The sequence below is a fragment of the Puma concolor genome, chromosome A1, assembly GCF_028749965.1.
Source record: "Puma concolor isolate L17-30 chromosome A1, mPumCon1.1.hap2, whole genome shotgun sequence".
Lineage (NCBI taxonomy): Eukaryota > Metazoa > Chordata > Mammalia > Carnivora > Felidae > Puma > Puma concolor.
In genome coordinates, this window is record NC_141667.1 from 206,620,476 (window position 1) to 206,644,988 (window position 24,513).

The 24,513-nt window shown below is 39.4% G+C and overlaps 1 long non-coding RNA gene across 6 annotated transcripts in view; it reads left to right on the forward strand.

Moving 5' to 3' along the window:
• The window catches only part of LOC147584729 (uncharacterized), a 159,271-nt gene that overhangs the window by 13,736 nt on the left and 121,022 nt on the right, over positions 1 to 24,513 (forward strand). For all 6 annotated transcript variants that reach the window (XR_015252723.1, XR_015252720.1, XR_015252724.1 and 3 more), the window contains one exon: positions 14,389 to 14,523. This is a non-coding gene — a long non-coding RNA (uncharacterized LOC147584729). The remainder of the gene's footprint in view (positions 1 to 14,388; positions 14,524 to 24,513) is intronic.

The following is a 24,513-nucleotide window of genomic DNA, read 5'->3' on the forward strand; positions in this document are numbered from 1 at the left end:
CCTCATATGAGTGAAGTCATATGATATTTGTCTTTCTGTGACTAATTTTGCTTAGCATAATACCCTCTAGTTCCATCCATGTAGTGCAAATAGCAAGATTTCATTCTTTTTGATTGCTGAGTAATACTCCGTTGTGTGTGTGTGTGTATTACATATACATATACATTACGTATTACATTACATATACATATATATGTATATTATATATATATATATATATATATATATATATATATATATATATACACACACCACATCTTCTTTATCCATTCATCCATCAGTGGACATTTGGTCTCTTTCCATACTTTGGCCATTGTTGACAGTGCTGCTATAAACATTGGGGTGCATGTGTCACTTCAGAGCAGCACACCTGTATCAGTAGGGAATCATTCTTGAGGAAGGCAGTGCTAAGATGAAAATGATATTTGAAAAAAAAAATACAACCGCTGTAGAGTGACTTGGAGATGGGCGAAACAGAAGAGAGGGAGAATAAGTGATGATGATACATACAGTTCTGTCTACCTATCTCTACTATCTTTGGTTTCAACAATTTTCTCTGCTATGTTGTGAGGCTGACTCAAGAACCTTTTATAGGTGTTGTTTCAGAGAGGTAAGAAGCTAGGAGAAACAGTTGGTAGCACCCAGGTACAAGCATGTGTCTGTTTCCAAAGGGCTAGCAGTCATGAGTGGAAATATCAGATGTGGTGACCAGTGTTTCTTTGAAAGAGGGCTATGAACAGTAGTCATGGAGATCAAAGTTATTTGAGAAATGCCCATGTCTAATGGGATGGTAAAAAACATGTTTGTGGCATAAGATTATTCATAGAGGGGATACTGGAATAGAGTCTGAAGAGGAATCCAAGAAGGCTGCATAATGTATACATATCACTCAGAGTTCAGTCTAGAGGTAAAATACACACTTGTTATTTTAATAGAACAAAAAATGGAAACAAAGAATTGTTTGAGATCTATTGTTAACAGGTACTGAAGAAAGGAAAAGACAAAACGAGAACAGTAAGCACAACCCTAGGGATGTAGAGAGAAGGAAGGGGTTGCCATTATTAAATGCTAAGTGGCTTGGAGGAAGGGCTGGGCAGAGCTGCTGTCTCTGAGGGTTGTGGCATGGCTGGGTGCTTTGAGTGTTGCAAACTGCAGTCAACTACTATACTGGGACAAACAGCTACTGTCAGGATGAAGAAGGGTTGCTAGAGTAACACAAAGAGGAAAGTAAAGCAATGACAGAAAACCAAAAGGGCAATAGGATGCAAACAGGAAGGAACAGTCTCCCTCTAGAGCCCCCTTGTGGCAGAGCTGAACAGGCAGCCACTGGCAAAGCAAAGGAATGTTTTTATTATTAAAAAAATTTTTTTTTACTGTTTATTTATGAAGAGAGAGACAAAGTGTGAGTGGGGGAGGGGCAGAGAGAGAGAGGGAGACACAGAATCTGAAGCAGGCTCCAGGCTCTGAGCTGTCAGCACAGAGCCAGATGTGGGGTTGGAACTCATGAGGGGTTAGACCATGACCTGAGCCAAAGTCGGACACTTAACTGATTGAGCCACCCAGGCGCCCCAAAGGAACATTTTTAGAGTCTCAGCCTTAGTATTACCAAACAGTATAGAATAGGTTTTGATGTGGAGAGACAATAGTCTAATAACTAGGAAATTGGGCATAGATAGCAGTTTGTGGACTAAGTGTGATAAATACAGTGGAGTGATCAGAGAACATTTGATGGGCATTCTTTGACAGAGCATGATCAAGCCAAATGATGAGCTCAGGGCCTCTTCCAGAACAAAGACCTATAGATGAGAAGCTCATGGTGAATGATCATAACATTGTCAATAGCACCATTTCATAAGCACCTTTTATGTGCTAGGGAAAGTTACTTACTTTTCACATCCATGCAGTGAAGATAGGTATTATTATTACAATTTGCCAATGAGGAAAGAGGAATCAGGAGGTACATCCAATATGATTGGTAGATTATGATTCAAACCCAAGCCTGTCTGATTCTAAAGCCTGGATAGTAAACTTAGGTTTGATTCATGATTTTCAGCTCTATCAAATCTGTTAAAAATAAAATTGCCTATTGCTTTAGTAAATTTCAACTATCAACATGGGAGAGTATGTCTAGAAGAACATGGGGAAAATCAAAATTTGTCTTGAAAATGGTAAAGCTCTTTCAAAAAAACAGTAACGATTGCATGTGGGGACTTTGTGGCAAACCTGTGAATGCTCCATAATATGGTTTAAAAAAAAATGAAATAATCCTTTCTTTTTCCTATGCATATTGTTTTCTTCTGAATTCTTTTGTCTTTTACTGGTTTCTTTTGGCATGGTGTAATTCTTCCACAAAAGTTTGCTGACACATAGTTGATCAGTCATACTTTAGTGTGAGGCACTGAAAACCTGGCAAAACCTGTGTTTTGTTGATAGAGCTTGTTGACTGGGGTCGTGTGGCAATTTACTGATTTTTCGAGGAATATCTCTAGATAACAGTAGCTGTAGGTATTTTCTCTGAGTACTATAGTAGAAAAAGATTTAAATTTACAGAAAAAAATTAAGAATAGTGCAAATATACCTTTTTTTACCCTGTGCCATGTGAGAGTAAGTGTCATATTTTTGTGTGTATTTCCTATATAGAAGGGCTTCTTCCAGTATAACCAAATTGTATCCATCAAAATCAGGAAATGAGCATTGCTACTATCTCATCTTTAGACCCTATTTAAGTTTCTCCATTATGTCCATTATAGGAAGAGTCCAGGAAGAATTATGTAAAATAACATATGTAAAATAAAAAAAAAAAAAAAAAAAAAAAAACAGCCTTTTGCTGTTGTATCTTTTAGTCCCCTTCAGTCTGGAAAAGTTTGTCAGTTCTTCCTCAAGTTTTATGACCTAATATTTTTGAATGTCAGGAATTTCGTGAAATGTCGTTCAATTTTATGTTTTATAAATATTTCTGCATGATTTTTTTCATGAATATCATCTTCAGTAGGAATATCACCGTGGTAAAGTCTCTTATTGCATCCTCTCCTTTTTTATAAAATTTTGATTTGTTCCATTATTAATGTTATTAAGTTTGATCACTTGAGTAAGGTAGTGTCTGCCAAGGCTCTCCACAGCAATATTACTCTTTTTCTCTTTGTAATTAAGTGTTTTGTGTGGGAGGTAATTTAGGATTTTGTAAATATCCTGTTTTTCATCAAATTTAATTAGTTAATATCTATATGAACTCACAGATTTATATTTTGTTCAACAGTTATAATTTGCTACTATAGTATTTCTTTCGATGCTTAAATCATCTCAGGTTTGACCAGTAGGAGCTCTTCCAGATGACCCCTGTCTCCTTTTTTGACACATTTCCATCATTCCTTGACCACTTCATCCTGGCCACAAGATTTTCTTGAAGTTTTCCAGCCTCAATGATGGAATCAGCCCTGGTTCCTTTTACAACAAATAGTATTTAGAAACAATAATCTGCCTGCTAGATATGTTCTACATGGGTTCCAACTTGCCATTCTAGACCGCCTCCCCCAGTCCTTCAGCTGTTCTCATCTTACTTATGTTCTAAATGCCCATGTGCTGCTGTTTTGGCTTCCCTCCTTTCCCATGCAAAGCTACCTGCATCATCTGGCCTCAGCTACTGCTCTGAGGTGAAGTTTTTTCAAGAAGGGAAGAGAAGAGGAAGATCTAAGACCCATATTCTACATGAAACTTTTAGAGGAATGGAGAAACTTCTGGAAGTTGGAATGGGAAGGCAGAACCACACTGTTGAGCTCCACTATGGTTTCAACTCTAAGAATACATACACACATACATGTATACACGTGTATATCGTATATAATTTTTTTTTCAACGTTTATTTATTTTTGGGACAGAGAGAGACAGAGCATGAATGGGGGAGGGGCAGAGAGAGAGGAAGACACAGAATCGGAAACAGGCTCCAGGCTCTGAGCCATCAGCCCAGAGCCTGACGCGGGGCTCGAACTCACGGACCGCGAGATCGTGACCTGGCTGAAGTCGGAGGCTTAACCGACTGCGCCACCCAGGCGCCCCTATCGTATATAATCTTTAAACCAAGTCAATTGTATTACCAAGTTCCCAACCAAAGAGGAATAATTTGTTTCCATATTCATTGAATGAAAACGTGGCTATAATGGATTTCTCTAAAGATGTCTTGGTTTGGGTTCCCCAGACGCTGATTCTGAGATAAGGGTTCAAGTCTAACTAATGAATTTGGGAGGTCATCCCTTGAAATACTGGGAAAGTGGAGACATAAATCAGGAAAGAGAATGAAGACAATAAAAAATATACCCTGTGCTGGTTATCTCTGAGGATATCTAGAGCTCAGCCCCTCAAGGGAACTCCAGAAGACAATGAGAACATGTCTCATTTATCCCAACTGATGGCCAAGGAAGCAGTGATATTTACCGTTCAACTCCTTGTTTGTCGTTGTTTGAGGATTCAGAGAGACATTAACCTCCGGACTTCTTGTTGACCCCAACCAAAGACTGAGGGTGCTCCCACTGCCAGATGAAAAATCCTTATCAGAGAGTTGCAGGTGTCTGCATGCAGTAAGTGACCTAAGACACACAGAAAAGATATCAATGGGAGCGGTGACAGTTTCCTGCAGATGATGTCTTTTCAAGACTCTGCACGTAAAAGAATACATACTACTTTAGAGAGATTTTCAAGATACAATTTGTGTTACACCCTGATGAGACTCCAGTGAACCAGAAAAAACTAATAATATATATATATTAATATACATAATAATAGCTTATAATATCTGCTATTTTGAGTGCTGTACTCAATATTTTAGTGTTGTCAGGTTTTATACAGATTATTTAATCATTAAAGGAAATCCTTAAAGTCAGTACAAGTATTTATATTTAATGCATAAGGAATCTAAGATTTTGAAAAGATTAGCAACTCGCTCAAGGTGACACTTGGTAAGTGATATTGTTGGGTTATAAATCGAGGCAGGGTAGCTCCAGAGCTCACACTCATAGGCATTTTCTTCGTTTGCTAAAGCAAAACCCTTAGAGTTTCCCCCAAAGCAATAGAAGACCTCTAAAGAGGAACCATGGAAATGTTCCTACAATTAATCATCTAGTGAAGAAACATCGACCCAGTGATGAAGAGAGCTAGGATTTAGACAGGAGACCTATAAACGCAAGTAATCAGCCTTAGGTTCTAATTGGAGCCCTGGTGTAAAATTTTACCCTGAAGAAACCTATTGAGTTCAAAGCATCAGTCCCTTCTGTGGAACTCACTTCTAGCTTCTGGGAACTGCTAATGAGAGAAACCGCACAAATGCAACAGGGAACAAGAAGCTGGGGAGACACTGTTTGCTGGTCTAGGACTCTGAATTGAAAGTTGATAAGTACAAGCCATACATTTGGGATCATTCACTCAGTTTTCGGTTAAAAAAATGTTACCATGCCTGTGCCTTTTGATCTGGATTCTGACAGAGTAGAAATTCTTAATGCGAGTAAGAGTCTTTCAACATAGAGAAATAATTCTTGTCTCTAAAAAATCTAAAAAAGAATGGAAGATGAGTATTGATTGTAAAGCCAATCTAAGTTTCATTCTGAATGGAAGTGATTGAAATACATGTTAAGAGGCTATAGAAAAACATGTTGCGTTTTAAATGTGTTTAAGAAATTAGCGAACTGTCCTTGGAACATAGGTGTGGTATGATGTGAATATATTTTTGGTTGAAACTAGGTCACTTCCTATTTTAACTAGGAAACTTTTGTTTCAGCTTTAGTGTATTTTTAAATACTGTATTGAAAAATACAGTTGTTCACAGTCATTATTTATATCTGAGCTGATGATCGCTTCAAGTATGTGCCTAAGAAAATGAGTATAGCTATGAATCTGATAAATGTGGATCTTAACTGAAAAGGTTTAAGGAGTTTATTAGTCTATCTTCAGAGGAAGCATTTAACAAGGGGGAGTAGATAAAAATTACCAGAGAGTCATGAGGAAAAAAAAAAAAAAAAACTGTGGGAAGGATGATAGTAGTTTGACATCAAAGAATGATTTCTAACAGGGCCACCTGGGTGGCTCAGTCAGTTAAGCCTCCAACTCTGGTCATGATCTCACACTCTGTGAGTTCAAGCCCAGCATTGGGCTAGCTGCTGTCAGCACAGAGCTCGCTTCAGATACTCTGTCCCCCTCTCTCTCTGCTCCTTCCCCATTCACACACACTCTCTCTCAAACATGAATAAACATTAAAAAAAAAATAGATTCCTTAAAAAAACAAAACATGATTTCTAACATCCATCCCACTGTCCACCAGACTTTTCACATTGCAAAGATACCAATTATCTACATTTCCAGGCCTTGCCTGGACTAGTGCATAAGTCATTCAGCATGGTCACAGCTAGAATCCAAATGGATCAGGAAGATATTTTTTGCTTGTATTCAATCCTATGAAAAACAATGTTGAACCAAAAAAAAAAAAAAAAATTCGAAATGCCTGCCTTTCCTTCATGTGGAAGATGGATACATTTCGGAAGAGCAGATCTTGGCTTTACTGAGATGTATACTCTAGTGATCTAAGTGAGTAAATGTCCAAGCTTTCCCACTTCTCTTCATAGATTTTGAGCAATTGTCTTAGCTTCTTTCTTAACCCTATACAAGGAAACTTTCAAATAGTAACCACTAACATCCCGATAAAGTAAAGAGATAATAATAATAAAAAAAAGAAAACATTTCCATCTGGAATCTCTTCAGATTTCAGGGTGAATAAATTGGCAGATACCTGGTAGAGCCCTGGGGCCAAAAACTGAGCTTATTTTGTTTCTGTTTTCATTTCTCCCTTTTTTGCCTTGTCAGTTGAATGACGTCTCTGCTGATTTCCTGGAGACTCAAGTCTTCCCGACGGCCATTTGTCACTCCCTCAGCTTCCATGGCCGCTGGCTATGGGTACTAAAAAAACACCAAGGTGAAGAAGAAAAAATCAGGAAATAATGTTTATCTGAATTCGCTTCCAGAATTTCGACTCAATTTGGAAACTGAAGCCAAGTGGCAAAGTAAAGATTTTCTTTCCATGGATCGTCTAATTGCCCCAAAAAGGCAGCCCTTGGGAGTGTTGCAGATTTTAAGCATTCAAGGTGTGTTGACTGTAGACTGGGAGTCATAAGGCAGATGGCAGGGAATCTGCTGGAAGGCTGAATTTTCACTGGTGCCAAATAGGGCTGACTGCACAGTAGTTAAGTGGGGTAGCTGTCAAGGAAAGAGACACTTTGCTTTCCCTCCCCTACAGGGACAGTTGAACCACACACTTCCCTCCTTCTCTGGTTCCCAGTTGCCCTGGGCATTTTTCTCTGTTACAGCATTTCACTCCTGAAATGAATGGCACTTAGCAGGGAAGGTGTCTTTGGTAAGTATTTTACAACAGTGCAGGAGTTAACAGTTTCTTTTTTCATTAAAAGTGAGTTTTTGGTGGCTTTGTGACTGGCAGCCCAGAAACTTCTTACTTCCCTTTGATGCAGTGATCTCATAAAGAGTCTCCTTTTCCCAGACATCTGCCAAAGGGAAGGTTATGCTCCTTTCCTCCCTTCCTTCTGCCTTTGTTCCCTGCTTCCTTTCCCTCCCAAGAGTCGTAAGAGAGATTTTTGCAAAATCCCTGTGAATATGCATCGGTGGTAGATGCCAGATATTGCCACCAACAACTACCATACCGAATGATTTATTTACTAAGGGGAGTGTGTGGGGGGGGGTGGCGGGCGGAAGGGGGTGAGTTTCTAAAAAAGCTTGGGTGACATGGGAGGTAGTTATAGCTCATTTAAAAAGGTAGCATGCAGAAGAGAAGAGAAAAATAGTATTTAGTCACCTTTACAACATCAGTGGACATACCAGTGGTAATTTTTTAAAATGTAGATCTGCTGCTGTTAATATTCCACTTACAGCCAATTAAATATTGACAAGGTAATTCTATTGCAAGGGGGATAATGGAGTGTTCCAAAGTCAGAATGTGTCCTCCTTAAGGACGGGCATTATATCACGCTTATTACTGCTGCCCAGAGCTTACCACAGGGCTTGGCACAGAGAAAGCACTAGATAAAGATTTGTTAACTTGAATTGAAAAAAAGTTAGTAGATCACTACATCATGAACTCTGCAAAAGTATTTATGAGAATTAGGATAGTGATTATGTGTAAGTGGAAGCTGATTTATCTGTTATTCTTTTGACCTACACTTCATTAGCACAATCACTCTTCTGTAGGATGATGCACCTGAGACATTACCAGGGCTTAACGTATCATCTGAAACATCCAAGAAAAATTTGATTATATTCTATATAATTTTAGTACTTTTAGTCTTAAGGGTCTTTTCCTGGACTTTAATTCTTTGAAAATTAGCAATCCGTTAATGATATATAGGATAAATTGCTATAATCAGAGTCTATAATTAACCAGAATGCCGAATGTGCAGAGATTAAAAAGTGTTTTTAGGTGGACAGAGCTGGGCTCGAATGCGGATTTGGCTGTGGCTAGCTTTGTGATCTTGGGCAGGCCCATTAGCATCTCTAAACTTTGGATTCCTCATCTCTGAAAATGGGAAGAATAACACCTTCTCCCTCCAGGGCTGTTGGAAGATTAAAGGAGATAATGTATGCGCTCTGCATAGTGACAGCTACTTGGCAATCCTTCACTAAGTGGTTGGAATAGGAGCAGCGGCCACCCTGGAGTCTGTCCTGTGTTCCCCACTTGTGGTGCCTTTTGATTATTGTGCGGACCATGTACTGGGAGGGAGGAATCCCTGGGTGTGTGCCATTGGGCATCCTGTATTTCTCTCTAGGGCTCACAGCCTTATACTAAAAAGGGAAGTGCTAGGTACGGAAAGAGCTTTTCCAGTGTTTGGCAGCATGTTATTAGTATCGCAGGTGGAATTAGTCTAGATGTCTATTTTCCAAATATAATTTGTTACTTTCTAAGGTGGATCTATACACATACCTGTATTTTTTCCTCCAGTCCCACAGGCAATTTTAGATCAGTTCCCTGAAAATGCCATCTGTTCTTTGTAGTCAGAAATGAAAAGAAACTGAGTTTTCAGCTAGACTAGGAGATTTGCATTTGAATAATAGGTGTCAGATACCTTGGTACCCATTTCTTTTAAGTGTGAAGTTAAATGCTTGTGACTCCACTAAGTGTTGGGAGGCAAGATGTTAATATGGTAATTATCTTTTTCCTTAATGAGATGATATTGAGAAGCAGGTTTAGAAAAAATTACAGAATAAGACGCTGAGCAGGAAAGAAAGAGGAGCTGGCTGGCTTTCCTTTCTTTCTCTTGGTAGGGCCAAGGTCGGGGGAGATGGAGAAGAATCCATGTGTTGTTGCTTAGAAATTTGGGCTAGCTTTCATGGATGCCCAGACCCCTTTCTGTGAGCTGGATAAGGACTCAAAGTCTGAGGACACTCTGTCTTCTGACAACAGCGGGATTCTGTAAGGATAAAGGCCTCAGAAATTCACTGCAGACATGCTGGAGACATAATAGATTCTTCCCTAATCCTTCCACCCCTCTCCACCTGCAGTTTCAGGAGTTCCCCAAGATCACCCTCACTTCTGACACCAAGTGCAAGTTCTGAGTTCCCCAAGATCATCCTCAAGTTCAATAATTCACTAGAAGGACTCACAGAACTCAGAAAAGCTGTTATACTTACGGTTTGTTACAGCGAAAGGATGCAAATAAAATTTAACACAAGGAAGAGTCCAATAGGGCAGGATCCAGGATATAAGGCATGGTGCTCCCTGTGGTCTCCCAGTGGAGTTGTGTGGACAGCCTCTGTTTCTCTCAACAACACTGTGTGGCAATACACATGGAGTATTGCCAACCAGTTTACTTGATCCTTGGTGGCCAGAGTTTTATTGGGGCTTGATCACAAAGACACAGTTGATCATCCATGTAGCTAAACTTAGTCTCCAGCCCCTGCAGAGGTTCAGCTGATACCGTATGGAACAAAGCTCTCCGCCAGAAATCACTTTGTTACCATAGTCTATCTCGCATGGCTCAAATCCCAATGGTGAACAAAGACATTCTTATCAGAAACAACATTTCAGAGGTTCAGAGATTACTTTCCAAGAGCTGATGGCAAACACCAAACCTTGGTCTGGACAAGGTTAATCCTGTACTGCACACCACCCTGTCCTCTTTCAAACTAGAAACATAATTTAAGATCCTGATACAGAATTCAAGTGAGATGGCTACACAGAGCAAGTAAAGAAGTATCATATCCAGTCTGGGTTCAACTTACTTCTGGCCCTTGATTTCCTCGAAGCATTTGCAATTGTCAGTGACAGTTTCTACATAGGTAGGATCTTGCCAAAATTGAGGAAATGGACAAATTCTTGTAATTCCACTGCCATTTTACTCAGACATTACCTTACCAAACCATAAAAGACAGTCTAAAGAATCCATGCAATTTGATTTAAGAGATTAATTATAAATACTATTTTCCTGATCCTGAGCCAAGTTGAAAGCAACATCTTCATCTTTAAGGGAATGTGCGTATCCCTGCTAGTGTCTACTAAAGGAGAGAATTCTTCTAGGTATGCAGGCTTACTCATCCCAAACATTGCAGAAGGCTCTCCTGTGAATTATCAACAAAATAGGATGGCTTCCTTCCTTCAGGTCACCCTGTTCATTCATCCATATGTAGGTGTGGGAGAATGAGCCTTAATCAAGCTTTTCATCTTCTTACTCCATTTCAAGCAAACCTATTGTTAGGATGCTTTGAGCTATTATCAAAAGCTCATGTCCCTCCAAATCTCACTCCCATTTTGTCCAACTTTACTTAGGAACCATAAACCAAATGCCTGTGGAACAGGTGAGTATGTAAATGTATGAAGTATAACATGAATGTAACAATAGATATTACTGGAGAGTGTGGCAGAATGGGGATTATCAGACTGCAAGAGAATTCATATACAAATCTAAAAATATTTTACAGGCAAATAAAACACATCTTTTGGCAGCCATGGCCCATGAATCGCTGGTTTGAGATTCTTATAACAGAGGGATAGAAGAGAAAATATCCAAATATTAGTAGGATAAAAGAGTTTACCCTTTGGCTCAACATTTCAAATATTTTCAGATTACGCAATCTGGTTTAGTGTTGACTATAAAGATTCGGTTTTCCAATTTTCCTAAGAAATTTTTGTAAAAGAAGAGAAACACAGAAGTGTACTTGGTATTGGATGGAAACATCAAGCAAAAAGAATTACTTTTGCCATTCCATTCATCTTTTATTCTGTATGGTATGGATTTGACCCAGAAAGGGAGAGTCCATGAAAACTTTTGATTTAAAAGCACCTAAGATGCCCTGTGATAGGAATAATAGAAATACACATTTTAAAGTAACAGGAAGTAAGTAATAATATCCAATCTTTAAATTAAAATCTAGGCAGTGGAACAAGAATGGTAGAGAGACTTATGAGGTAACATTTTTGACATCTCCAATCTAAGGTCACACAAAGTATCCAATCTGTAAAGTATGTTTATGGAAGGTAAATCTAGAAGTATCTCGTGGAGATTGAAGTAAAGTCCAGCTTTCTGCATTTCCAGCACATAGTAGGCATCAAATAAGTCTTTACTGAATGAATCAAAAATGGTTGTTTGCATCCCTTCTCAGGGTCCTGCTGTGTTTTCTAATCATGCATAGCCCACGTCAAATGAAAGAAGATAAACTGTGCAGAGTGAACAATAGCCATTGTCTTTTCACCTTCCCCCAAATAAGAAGCAGAAAGACCAGGGTTTGAGGGGAAATTATTCTCTTGATAAAACTCCAAATACTTAAACTTTTATAAGGCTGGCCTTCCCAGCGAGATTTTAGATCCAAAGAGTTTCAGTAAAGAACTGGCATACGCACTCACAAGTTTGGGTGCTTATCCAAACTGAAATTAATCTCTGAACCTTATGAGGTTTGCTGAGTTCTAAAGAAAGCTGAGAGAGCCAGAGAGGGCAGAGAAATCACAGAGAAAAACTGAGGAGAGTGATCATAGGAAAAGCTGCAGAGACCAGAAAGATCACAAGGGTGAGGGGGGGAGCGGAGGAGGGCACTGAAAGGGGTTACTGAAATGGAGGAAGAGGATAAGGGAGGAGCAGAGGTAGCTTGGCGGGAGCCAACAAGGCCAGAGCAATCACAGCAGAGATGCTGAGGGCAGAGGGAGCACTAAGAAAACAGAACTGAGTGGGGAGATTACAGAGGTGCAATCAGTACAGAGGAGGAGGGCAAGAAACATGCCCTCGAGAAGGGCTTGACTCCAAACTCCGACTGCTTAAAAGGCAAGAATGGCAAGACCTTTCATTTGGATTGTGATAGTTTGAAATCTGGAAAAGATTTTCCTCTCCCTTCCTTTCGTCTCATTTCTTCTCCCTTCCCTTGTCCCATCTCCTCTAAAAAAGAGGTAGGAGAGGAGAAAAAGGAGGTGATTTGATTTTTTTCCTAGATATTTTGCAGTTTGATTACCAATACGTCCTGCAAGACTTAAAATGCAACGGTGAAGCTTAAAATATGAATCTGACTTGAAACAGAATATAGGCTATCTTTCTTCCTTTGGATAATTCCCCATCCTTCTTCTGAAAATTCCATGTGAACAAACTATTACATTTGAGAAGAAGCAGAAAAGCAGACTTTTCAATAAACAAAATGCTAGTAATACTACACCAAACTAAGTGTTTGGGTCTTTAAATATTAAACAGAAATACTGTTTACTGGACCAACTGCCTTTATTACATGATGAGACAATAGCTTGAGTGAATCACGTCACTGAAATGCAAGATATTGTGGACTATTTAGTCATGCCGCAGTGCTGGCATCACAGAGTTTTAGCTCATCTCCTTGGAGCAGATATCTTTCCCAATTCAATCCAGTCTTTTGCAGGTGAAGAAACAGACATCCAGAGAAATTGGCATGCTGTCTTAAGGCCACTACTGAATAGTAAGACTTTAAACTCCACGTGTACTAAACAAAATTCTGACAAAATGCATAACTTTTTACACCTTCTCAGTTTCTGGATCATTATTCATTTGTAGGCTGCGCTGAGGTAGGCTGTCATAGGTAATTGAAATTAAAAGCAGAAAAGCAGCTATTTTAGTCTGACCCCTGAAATAACCCCCTTGGCCTAGAATCTGGGTACTCTTGGTGGGATGTCTGTTCCATTGTAATGTGTTGATAAAAGCCAGCTCTCTTTCTTTTCCCCAGACGGGTCTCACATGTATGCCCTAACCCAGTCTATCAGGGCTTGTTTTGTTCTTTTCTGTGATTGTAAATGTGTGATGTTTAGTGAGACTTGGAGTGGGAGGAAGGGGTCAAGTATGAGAGTGCATGAATAAGCCATACCTATCACCAGTATAAAAACACGCGACTAAGATCGTAACAGGGAAAGGCAGTTATCTTCATATTCAAAATACCATGGGGAAGTTTTATCATTAAAAAATCTTCCTCTTCTCCACCTTGCTCTACTGCTAAATAAGAAACCAAGGCGGCACAGTCCTTACTCTTCCTGATTTCTTAGACTTGCTGGGTAAGCACATGCCTCTCTCAAACTCCATCACTAGTTTTCATTTCAGACCTTGGTCCTGAGTTAACACAGTGGAAACTTTTTAAATGGCTTCCAACTTCCAGCAGCGACTGGATTACAACAGCTCCTCAAACTACAGTGTTATTGTACTCATGAAAACAAAGCTTTTTCCATCTGTTTCAAGATTCTTCCAGTGACTTTATTACTATGCTATTTATTCTTTTCTCAATAACAATTCAATCATTTAAAATTTCTTTAGTAATAATCACGTGTGGGTCATCTGTTGGAGTGAAAGTGTTCACAACATTGGAAGGCAGTGAGAGTTTGCAGGCATCTCTCCCTGGCACATAAAATGCAGCTATGTGAAATCTTGTTCTTATTTATATTGACTTACAGGGGCGCCTGGGTGGCTCAGTCGGTTGAACGTCCGACTTCGGCTCAGGTCATGATCTCTCGGTCGGTGAGTTTGAGCCCCGCATCTGGCTCTGTGCTGACAGCTCGGAGCCTGGAGCCTGTTTTGGATTCTGGGTCTCCCTCTCTCTCTGACCCGCCCCCATTCATGCTCTGTCTCTCTCTGTCTCAAAAATAAATAAACGTTAAAAAAAATTATATTGACTTACATACATCTGTCTCTTTTTCAAACTGGAAGCTCTTCAAGTTTAGAGAGTTTGGTTTCTCCTCCTGAGCTAACTCCCCCTAGCCCATGGTATGACATACAGAACACAATCACTGTGATTTGTTGGCTAATAGGCATCTCTAGGAAAAACCATCCTTTGCACTCGACTTGGTATGGGCAAGCTAGCTTAACTTTTTTCAGTTACTGGTTCCATGATATTTCTTCTTCTTGTATTTTCCAGAACAGATACTGGTGACTACTGTCTTTGATTTTCCCATGCCTACTCCTTTGTCCCTTCGTTCTGAGAAAATAACACCTACGTCACTTCATTGACTTGCTGGGAGGACCAAATGCAATGCTGTACACCATTCGAAAGGTAGGTATAGAAAACTTTACAAACAGGTGTTATTTTTATAGAGCTGCTTCCTTTAGTGTGAAAGTAGAGAATACAAGCAATGTACTTGTGAAACTGGATACAAATATATCATTCATAAATTTGGGACATAGAAATGTTGGCAATTCTATACATTCAATAACAATTAGAAACACATTTTTATCAGGCCAACTATCAGTAATGGTAATCATGGAAAGCAATAGGTAAGAGAAAAGCAATTTTGTTTTACTGTTCAGTGGACCAGAGATATGCAATTAGATGCAAGCACCACTTAAATGTGCATGATGCACGATCATATGCACACTCAGTTATCCTTACAGTCTCAGTAAATATCATCAGGTAGGAGTGTGGACTCTGGTGCAAGATTGCCTAGGTCAGAATCTGGCTCTTTGAACTTAGTAGCTGAGAGATTTGTCTGCCCCTTTGCTCCTTATCTGTAAGAAAGGGAGGATGAAAATAAGAGTACTTAACTTTTCAGGTTGTTGAGATGATTAAATGAGCTATCTATACAATAATAATCTTAGAAAAGGGCCTGACATATAGAAAGCACTCTGTAGTTATTAGCTGGAGTTATTCTATTATTTCAAACCATCTCAATGAATGGTCAGAAGTGTAGTCAACCATTCTAGGTTTTGTTCTCCAAGACATTTAACATCAGGCCAGGTGAACATGTAGGTGGTAGGTGGTGCTGGTCACTCACTTCCAGCCCTGGCTGAGCTTTCATGGTGAAGAGGTCAGATCCTGGATTCTGCTGAATGAAGATGGTAAGGAGCAGGAAACAGTAGACTGATGCAATAAGTGAATGTTGTACAAAACGAAATCAAACTAGATAGCCTGCCATTGCCAAATGGCCAAAAGCAGAGGCATTGGGTCCTTATCCCAGCTCTGTCCTTGACCAGCTATATGGGTGACATGTTCCAAACTGGCAGTTTAGGGGTCGTGGTGGCACAGCACCAACCACGGAGCATGGCTGCTAAGGCGCCCTGCGTGGATGTTAGTTTCTGTTCAGTTTGGCCAACCATATGCGGTTCTGTTTTGTTTCAACTCTCTGGCTTTGCTTTAATGACTTGAGAGAAACAGCAGATTTTCATTCCTTTTTGCAAATATTTTAGCACTTAAAGATTGTCATTCGCACAGTTGTTACATCGATAACAAAGCGAGCCTGAGCCCTGCTTGAGCAGGGTCTGTTTCTGGGGAAATAGCCTGTCTGTTTCTGCTTTGCCTCATCTGCCATGTAGATTTTAGTTGTTAATTGGGGATGGAAACGTTTCCAAGTTTTCTTCTTCCCTAGGTATTGATCTTTGGGTGAACGTAAAGTCTTAACCCCTTAAGCTTTATCACCATGCTTCCTCTACCTTATCAATTCAAATGGATTTAGCATGTATTATCAGTATTTAGATCTTGACTTCCTTTTTACTTCTTTCTCCTTTAAAGCAATCTGTCTAGCTGTAAACCTCTTGTTAGAAGAGATTATATGATTGTTTTGTGGTTTTATAATCTGTTTGAAGGAGAAATGGCTGCACACTTGAGGATTTAAAATGATGTCTCAACAGGAAACAGCTTCTCTGTTGAAAACCTGATTTCTCACAGAGCTGCTTTTTCTTTCTTTATAACAAAATTTTCAGATTTGATCACACTGCTACCAGGACATTTCATTTTATTTAAATGCAGCAACACAAACATTACTAATCTGGTTTCCCCAAGTTCATTTGCGCGCTCCCTGTCAACAATGGTTTTATCAGCCATCGAAATCTAATGGAAACGGCAGTGCTGCATGTAATCATCCAATAATTATAAAATAAACAGACTGAAAACTCAGACGCATTTGAACAAAAGCCATCAAAGTAACAGAAACAGGAGAAAAGGTAATTAAAGAGCTTTCTCTATTCAGCTTTCAACATTACAGGTTTATTTAAATGCAGCTCTAGCTGGAGACTTGAGGTGGATTGATTGGCCAAATTTGTTGGCTGACACTATTCTGAAATGTGTCCCCTTAAAAATGCGGTAAAGAAATGGAAAAAGCACGATAATCATGGCACCTCAAAAGCTTGCTTTATTTCTCCTCTGAGAACTTCTGTGGTCACATGAACAGGTGACAGTTAATAGTAGATGACAAAAGGCACTGCCCTTTATCATTTAAACACCGAATCTTCAGAGGTCTGGGCAAATAGAGCAGTCTGGTCCCTGACTATAAAACTGTGACGTCAAAGGGTGGCTCAACCTAGGCTGCAAACCTCCACTTGAGTTTGTCACCTGCTCGGGAAAAGGAAGCTGCCTCTCGGAGGCTGTGATGCTTGAATGCAAGCAGTTTAGCAATAGGAGATTCAAACTTTTGAAAGAGAGGTAACAAAGCCCTAAGAATAAGCCCCGGTCATGAATGTATATATAGTCCTAGGGCTGGTTGGCATAGCAACTATTTCTGAGAACCCCGGTGCTGCTTAAGTAAACAGCTGAAGCACAGAGCGTGCCTCAGCTAAGCTGGGTCCATCTGTAGTATCAGCATGTGAGGATCAGAACGGGAACATTTTCTCCAGTGAATCAATGATATTTTGCTATCTCTTCCTAATAACTCCATTGTTCCCAGCACTTCGTGGCAGTCCTCTGGTTCTCTCTCTTTTTCCGTATGGCCATTTTGTTGAGTAATCTCCACATAGGTGAATCTGACTGTGAGGGTTTTGGGATAACTAGAAAGAATCTTAAGCTCAGTATCTTTCCTCTGTTATTTGCCAAGAACGTCCAAGGAAAACACATGGATGATTCAACAACAGCTCATTATGATGATCCAACAGAAATGATAGCTGCTGAAGCTTTTACTTCAAAGTTCAGCACACTGGGTAACTGCAAAGGTTTTGGTATCAGACAAACCTAGCTATGGTTTCTGGTTCCGCTAAAAAAAGTGGCGTGACGTCGAGCATATTATTGATCCATTGGAAATGTTATTGATCCTTTCTGCAACTGTTTTCTCAAATGTAAAATGAGGATAGTAATGAATACCCCATGGGCATTTGAGAACTAAATAAGATATTGTATTTAAGATACTACATGCCGTACTCAAGAAATGGTAGTGCTAACAGACCTTTCTGGGTTCCTACCCAATGGCATTTTAGAACTTGATGTGTCCAGTGCTCTTTCACGTGATTCAGCAATAACTCCTGATTTGTCTAAGCCACGTATTGTGGTCTCATTCCGCTCATTAGTGACTGATTTGTGGTGGATATGTGGGCCTAGTTCTTGCCACCGATATAGGGAGTTCTTGGAAGACAGGTTAGTGGTAAGAGATTAGATCCACTCAGACTATGATAGTAAGGGACTCCCACAGGTTTCAAGGTTACAGAGTAGATGAGAAAACACATTATGAGAGCTTTTATGTATTTTTAGTGGATGCCCTTAGATACCCAGGATTTGTAAGTAACAATTGGAAATTTTTGTTTGGGCTGGGCTTCATTATATGTGATACTCTTCTGGAACTGAACTCTGCAAACCATTTTTTTTTTTTTTTTGTAAGCATTTTAAAAGTATATGCTATAATGCTTTGAAAAAAATATATAGTTGAATAATTTACCCGTATCTTATTTTTGTGGCGAAAGGATAAAAAGCAAAACAAGACAAAAGAAAACACAACACCTTAATCTCTTAGAAACTTTTGAGTTCTTCTCAGAAAGTTCTTTTGAGAGAATGTAAGGGTTATAACTAATAGGTCTTTTCCTTCCCTACTACCCATTTCTGATGAGGGAAGAATGGGAAAGAATCCATGGTGAGCCCAATCGGAGTCACTTTTATTAGTATCAAAACATCTGTGATTCCTGAGAAAAATGAACTGAGTATCATCATAATTCTGAATGTCTGGAAAAGAATTCTGAATGTTTTATATCCACACTCCCCTACCTTGATCTTCCTTATAAATCTTTTCCCCAAAAATAGTTCTTCTAAGTCCAAAATGATTTATTTTTATCTTGCTGTTACCCCTGATAATTTTAAAGTTTTGTGTTTCCAAAAATTTGTATTGTTTTCATGAGTCATATCTTTTTTTCTGATTATTGTAAGTTAAGGTTTTTCTTACTCTGTAAAACTCAGGACTCTATAAAGAAGAATGAGATAACAAAGGATGAAAGCTACTGTCTGTGAGCCGTGAGTTCTGTTCCTTGGGAGTTTCACTGAATAATCTGCTACTAATATGATGCATGATATTGTCTTGGCAGTTTATTATATTGAGGCAATAGAACATAACAGATTGGAAGGACTATCTTGATCTATTATATCAAGAATCCACAATTTATAGCTCTGTCTATTTGTTGGTAAAAAGACACTCCCCGAGAGAAGGCTTGTACATACATGTAGTGATAAGAATGCGGTCCTTTAAAAATGTTTTGGATATCCTTACATTTGTACGGGGCCCGTGATTAGGACAAAAATTCCTTGTGTTTTATGTAAACACACAAAATACATGTATTTGTTAAATACACCTTATTAAGTTTATCCTCCACAATAACCCAGTGAGGTAGGTTATGTGAAATCTCAATGCAGAGATGAAAAGCCTGAGGTACAGAGGAAGTTAGATAACTTGCCTAAAGTCACATAGCAAATGAGTGGCAGAGGGACTCCACCTCAGGTCTTTTGATTCTTAATGGTATTGTTTAATTTATTTTTTCTTCACAGCTGCTTCTCCGGGCATGTGTGGTTTAGCCTAGGGCTAACACTTTATTCATAACCACTTGTAATACAAATTTTTGGAGATGTTGTTGTTTGTCTTCAGGCTACGGTTGAAGGCTGGTCAGTTTCTGTTCTCAAAGAAAAACAACTAGGTAAGTCCAACATCTTCACCTTTCCCTTATGGATCTCCCACCCTCCAGGCCTACTCTGCATCCACCCTAATTGCGGACCAGACACCAAACAACAAGGGAACACCCATACCCTCAGAACTGAGGAATTATTCAAATGATCCGATCCATAGGAGGCGCAAAAAACCTAGCTAACCCCAACCTACCTGCATTACTTAAGCCGCATCCTCCGTCTCCAGCCTGACTTTACTTGGTCCAATCACTTATGTGGCCCTGCCTGGCAGCCTTCTCTCACTTGGAGTTGAAGTAATAGAGTTTTGCCTTTCATCTCTCTGAGTTTCAGTGGGTTGTGTCTTGTCCTGAAAAGAATCTTCAAATCTTACACACCACCACTTTGGAGTTTAAATATGTCTCTAACCTTTTCAGATAAACTGTGATATAACTGGAAAAGCTTTGGATAGAGAGACAGGTATCTGAGCTTCTACTATAGGCTTTGTGTGGCCGTAAGCAGTTTATTAAACCTCTCTGATTCTCAGCTTTCTCACCTATGAGATGAGCAATCCTCTTCAAAGCAATGGTTCCTGTTTTGGGTTGGAATTCTATCATTTTTGTGGTATAAATTGGTTTTGCCAAAGTACAAGGGTATCTGAGGACAAATTGAAAGAGGAATAATCAAGGGGCACCTGAGTGGCTCAGTTGGTTGAGTGTCCGACTTCAGCTTAGTCATGATCTCGCGATTTGTGAGTTCGAGCCCCACATCATGCTCACTGCTGTCAGCACAGAGCCCACTTCAGATCCTCTGTCCCCCTCTCTCTCTGCCCGTTTTCCACTCATGCTCTCTCTCTCCCTCAGAAATAAAGAAAACATAAGAAAGAAAGAAAGAAAGAAAGAAAGAAAGAAAGAAAGAAAGAAAGAAAAGAAAGAAAGATTCAACTGGAAGTCAGTGCCTACATTCTATACATGTGAATCTTTCAGTATGGTTTATACACATTGAAGTCATGATAACATTATAAAACGTATCATGAAGAAGCCCTTTTGTCAAAATGATAGAATAGCACACAAAACTGGACTCTAGCTAATAAAACAATAATGACTGGTATCTATCTAGGCTGGTTGGTAGCCCATCATTATAGCACCAGAAACTTGCTTGTTAAGGGTTTTGAAAGTCTCCTTTCCAGGATGTAACCTATGAATTCCGAGACCATTTGTTAAAGTTCCTTTGAGATTGTATGGTTTTTTATTTTCCCATTCTCTCTCTTTCTCTTTCTTTCTTTATTTTATTTTTTCTAGTCAGAGACTTCTGAAGCTGCTGAAGGTGCAGATTTTGGTGTCATTGACCTGCCTTCCTCTTTGTTTGGCGGTTGATGAATCCTTGGGGAGAGATGTCTGCAACCCTGATGGAGGGCCAGAAAATAGAGCTTCTCTAAATGGCCATTCCTGGACGCCTGATTTTTCTGAAAGATAGGCTCTTGATCGGGCAAGCAGGGACTTAATGATTTATGCTCTTATGCTCAACTCCAGATAAAGTTAGATTATGTCCTAAAGCATATATAGGAGGAAAAATTATTAAAGCACTAGGATTGTCAGTGATAAATTAAAAAAAAAGGGGGGGGCAGATGAGAAAGAGAGAGAGAGAAAGAGAGACATTATTAAATGGCTTGTATTTGAAATGGTTTCCAAATTTTAGCAAACTGGGAGCAATAATAGAAGAGTCTTTTTTTTTTTTTAACGTTTATTTATTTTTTTGGGACAGAGAGAGACAGAGCATGAACGGGGGAGGGGCAGAGAGAGAGGGAGACACAGAATCAGAAACAGGCTCCAGGCTCTGAGCCATCAGCCCAGAGCCCGACACGGGGCTCGAACTCACGGACCGCGAGATCGTGACCTGGCTGAAGTCGGACGCTTAACCGACTGCGCCACCCAGGCGCCCCTAGAAGAGAGAGTCTTAAAACACTTGTGTGGCCTCATCCTCTTCCACCAGGCGTTCTTTTTATTCAAGGTTGAGCTCAGGGTTTTATGCTGTATTTATATTTTAGAACTGGAATGGATAAAAAATAGTATTGCTAAGGCTTGAAAGAAGCATGAGATTTTTTGTTTTTAACCTCTCGCTACCTCTTTTCTAAAGACAAATGATGTGAATTAATAAGTTAAATAAGAGATGGGTTCAAGATCCCTCCTTGGGATTAGAAACAGAATTAAGAGTCTAAGTTATAATACCAAATCATTCTAGAGTGCCTGAGAGGTTCTGCTCATTTTGTAATTGGTTAGTTCTCTCATGTAAATTCTTTAAAATACTTTCTCCTTCATGTCTATCCTAATTTACCCAGTCTGGTAAGGGTCAGTACAGGTGAAGAGCCATCTCCTTGAATGGAAGTTTGTCTAACGGAGCAGAACTTTGCAGATGGCCTCACATCTCTTTACAATTTCTGTGTGTTCTCCTTGTTTTCACTGTGCTCCTCCTTCTGACCACAGTCACCTTTTTTCTTTGGAGGACTTTCCTCGGGCCACTGTAACCACTTGGCCTGAATGTTCAAGAGGCCCTATAGACAGCTGGAGTGCCTGGGCACTTATGTATCCTACAGAGGCCTGTGGCCAATGGGTGACTGGTGTAGAAGTACGGAAGCTCATCTCCTCTGCCTCAGTGCATTCCAGACTTCTGATGCAGGATCAGGTTGAAACCATCATCTGTGAGACTTTGAAATATTACCCTGGCTTGGCTTCTGCCCCTTCCCTGTCCCACTTTCCTCATTCCCTTAGCAGTTCATTTTGAGAGTATTTTCATAATGCAAATCTTATCTCAAGGTCGGCTTCTGGGAAAATTGACTTAAAACACAACTCTTCTGGTATGCCTTTTCTTTGAATTCTATTAGCAACCTTTATGTGGTTAAATACTAGTAATAGACTGTGTCCTATGACTCGCTCTCTTTTCATTCCAAGGGGATTATGGTTTCTCTGATGGTGGATGGGCTCCTATCTAATGCCTACTATCTTTACTTAGTGGTTTTATCCTGCATCTATTTCCAAAAAAGCTTTACAACAATGAGTAGGTAAAATAAAACCGAAATTAGTGGGCAGAAGGTAAAGGATGGGAACCAAAATATAAAGGGATCGACAAGGAGGAAAAGCAAACAACTACAGATTGAGAAAGGCAACTAAAATTAAGAATAATACTTAGCTTGTATTTCTTAGCAGCTAGGATAGAGAAGGAACCATGATTTTTTGGGTAGTTTTCAATGTTTAATCGCATGAGGGTGTTATAGTTATCCATTGCTCAGTAACAAATTACCCCAAATGTAAGCAGTTTGAAACAACTCTCTCACAGTTTATTGTCTCTCACAGTTTCTAAGGCACAGGAAATGGGAAGTGCTGTAGCTGGGTGGTTCTAACTCATGGTCTCCTAGGCTGCAGTCAAGCTGTCCTAACAGCTGCAGTCACATCAAGCCTTGACTGGGGGTAGAAAATCCGTTTCAAAGCTCACTCATGTGGTTGTTGGCAGGCCTCAGTTCCTCACTGGTTGTTGTCCAGAGGTCTGTCTTCTTCACCGCATGTGTCTCCTCATAGGTGGCATGAATGACCTCAAGACATAGCAGCTGGCTTTCCACGGAATGAGTGATCTGAGAGAAAGCCAAAACAGAACATGCTATATAATGTACTTGGGGCGATGATAAACCATTACTTCTTCTCTATGCCCCTGGTATCACAGACAAACCTTCATACAACGTGGGAGGGACTACACGGTGTAGGAATGCCAGGGGAGCAGAGATCCCTGGGGCCATCTTGGAGGATGATGACCATCAAGTATGTCACATATATTCATTTCTCCTGAAAGCTGAAAAAGTGAAAAAAAGAAGACCATGTGTGTACAATTTTTTTTGTATGCTCTACATACTTGTCATATAAAGGTTTTTGAATGAATATTTATGGATATTCAAAATATACTAGCCTTCTAGGATGTTTTCTCCATAACAAAGAGTAAGTCAACTAAAAACTATTGAGGACAAAGTATCTGTACGAGATACTACATTGGATACTGATTTGGGCACTTATAAATCAATCTTTTCAAAAGTGTTGTAGATATGCCACTTCCTGTATGTTTCTAATGTTTAGCAGGTGCTTAGATTGCTTCAGCAGCCTCTCCAATGCACCTTTCTTTGTCTAAATTCTCTTCATTCTATATTTCACTTTCATCATGTCATTATTGCTTAATGGCTCATTACTAGTAAAATAAAATCCAATCTCCTTGACTTTTCAAAGCAGAATTTATCTACCCAAGTTGCTATTCTACTACTTCCATCATGAGACCTTGACCTCAGCCTGGAAGTATTTTCACTATATTCCAAGTGTCCATGCTAATTTTTAACTTATAACTTGTTCTTGTTGCCATCTCACCTACTGAGAATTTCTTATTTCTTATTCTATTCTTTGTTATCTACAAGTCCTTGTTGAATCCTCCTCCTCAATATTTCCTTTGGTTCAAGTCCTAGTGTTTCTTAGGTGGATTATTATCTGTTTTTTTTTTTCCTTTCAATTTTTAGGTTCTTTCTGCTCCAATCCACTCTCCATATTGCTACATTATTTTTACGTGTCACATTGATCATATCACTTCCTTGCTTAAAATGAAAAAAAAAAAAAAAACAAACCACTTTAAGGGCTTGACACTTAGTAGGTGCTCAATAATTGTTAATTGCATGAATAAAAGATCCAGGTAAAATGCCACTCTCTATTGCCATGAAGTCTTTCCGTAATTCTCTCTCTCACTTTGATCTTTTTCTCTTTTGAAGTCCTGTGATTGTCTATATTGTCTCTATCACTCATTTTGATGTTCTATGATGTGTTTCTCCCGTTATCACTTAATTTATCTCTTTCCTTATTCTTCATTTGTTGATTAATTTAATACATTTTTTGAGTACCTACTATGTGCCACACAACATACTAAATCTTGGGGGTACAATGATTAGGAAAAACAGACAGGCCTTATACCTTCATGGCCCTTAGAGTCTCGTTGCAAATAGGGTTGGAATTAAATAATTAAGGAGGGTATAATGATAGATTGAAGAAAGTGCTACAAAGGAGTGATTGTATGAGGGCTTATCACACAGAAACCAGCCTTAGACTCAGACTTCAGAGAGGCTCCTATGAGAAGGTGACTTTTTTTTTAAGAGAGAGAGCGAGCAAGAGAGAGCAAGCAAACGGG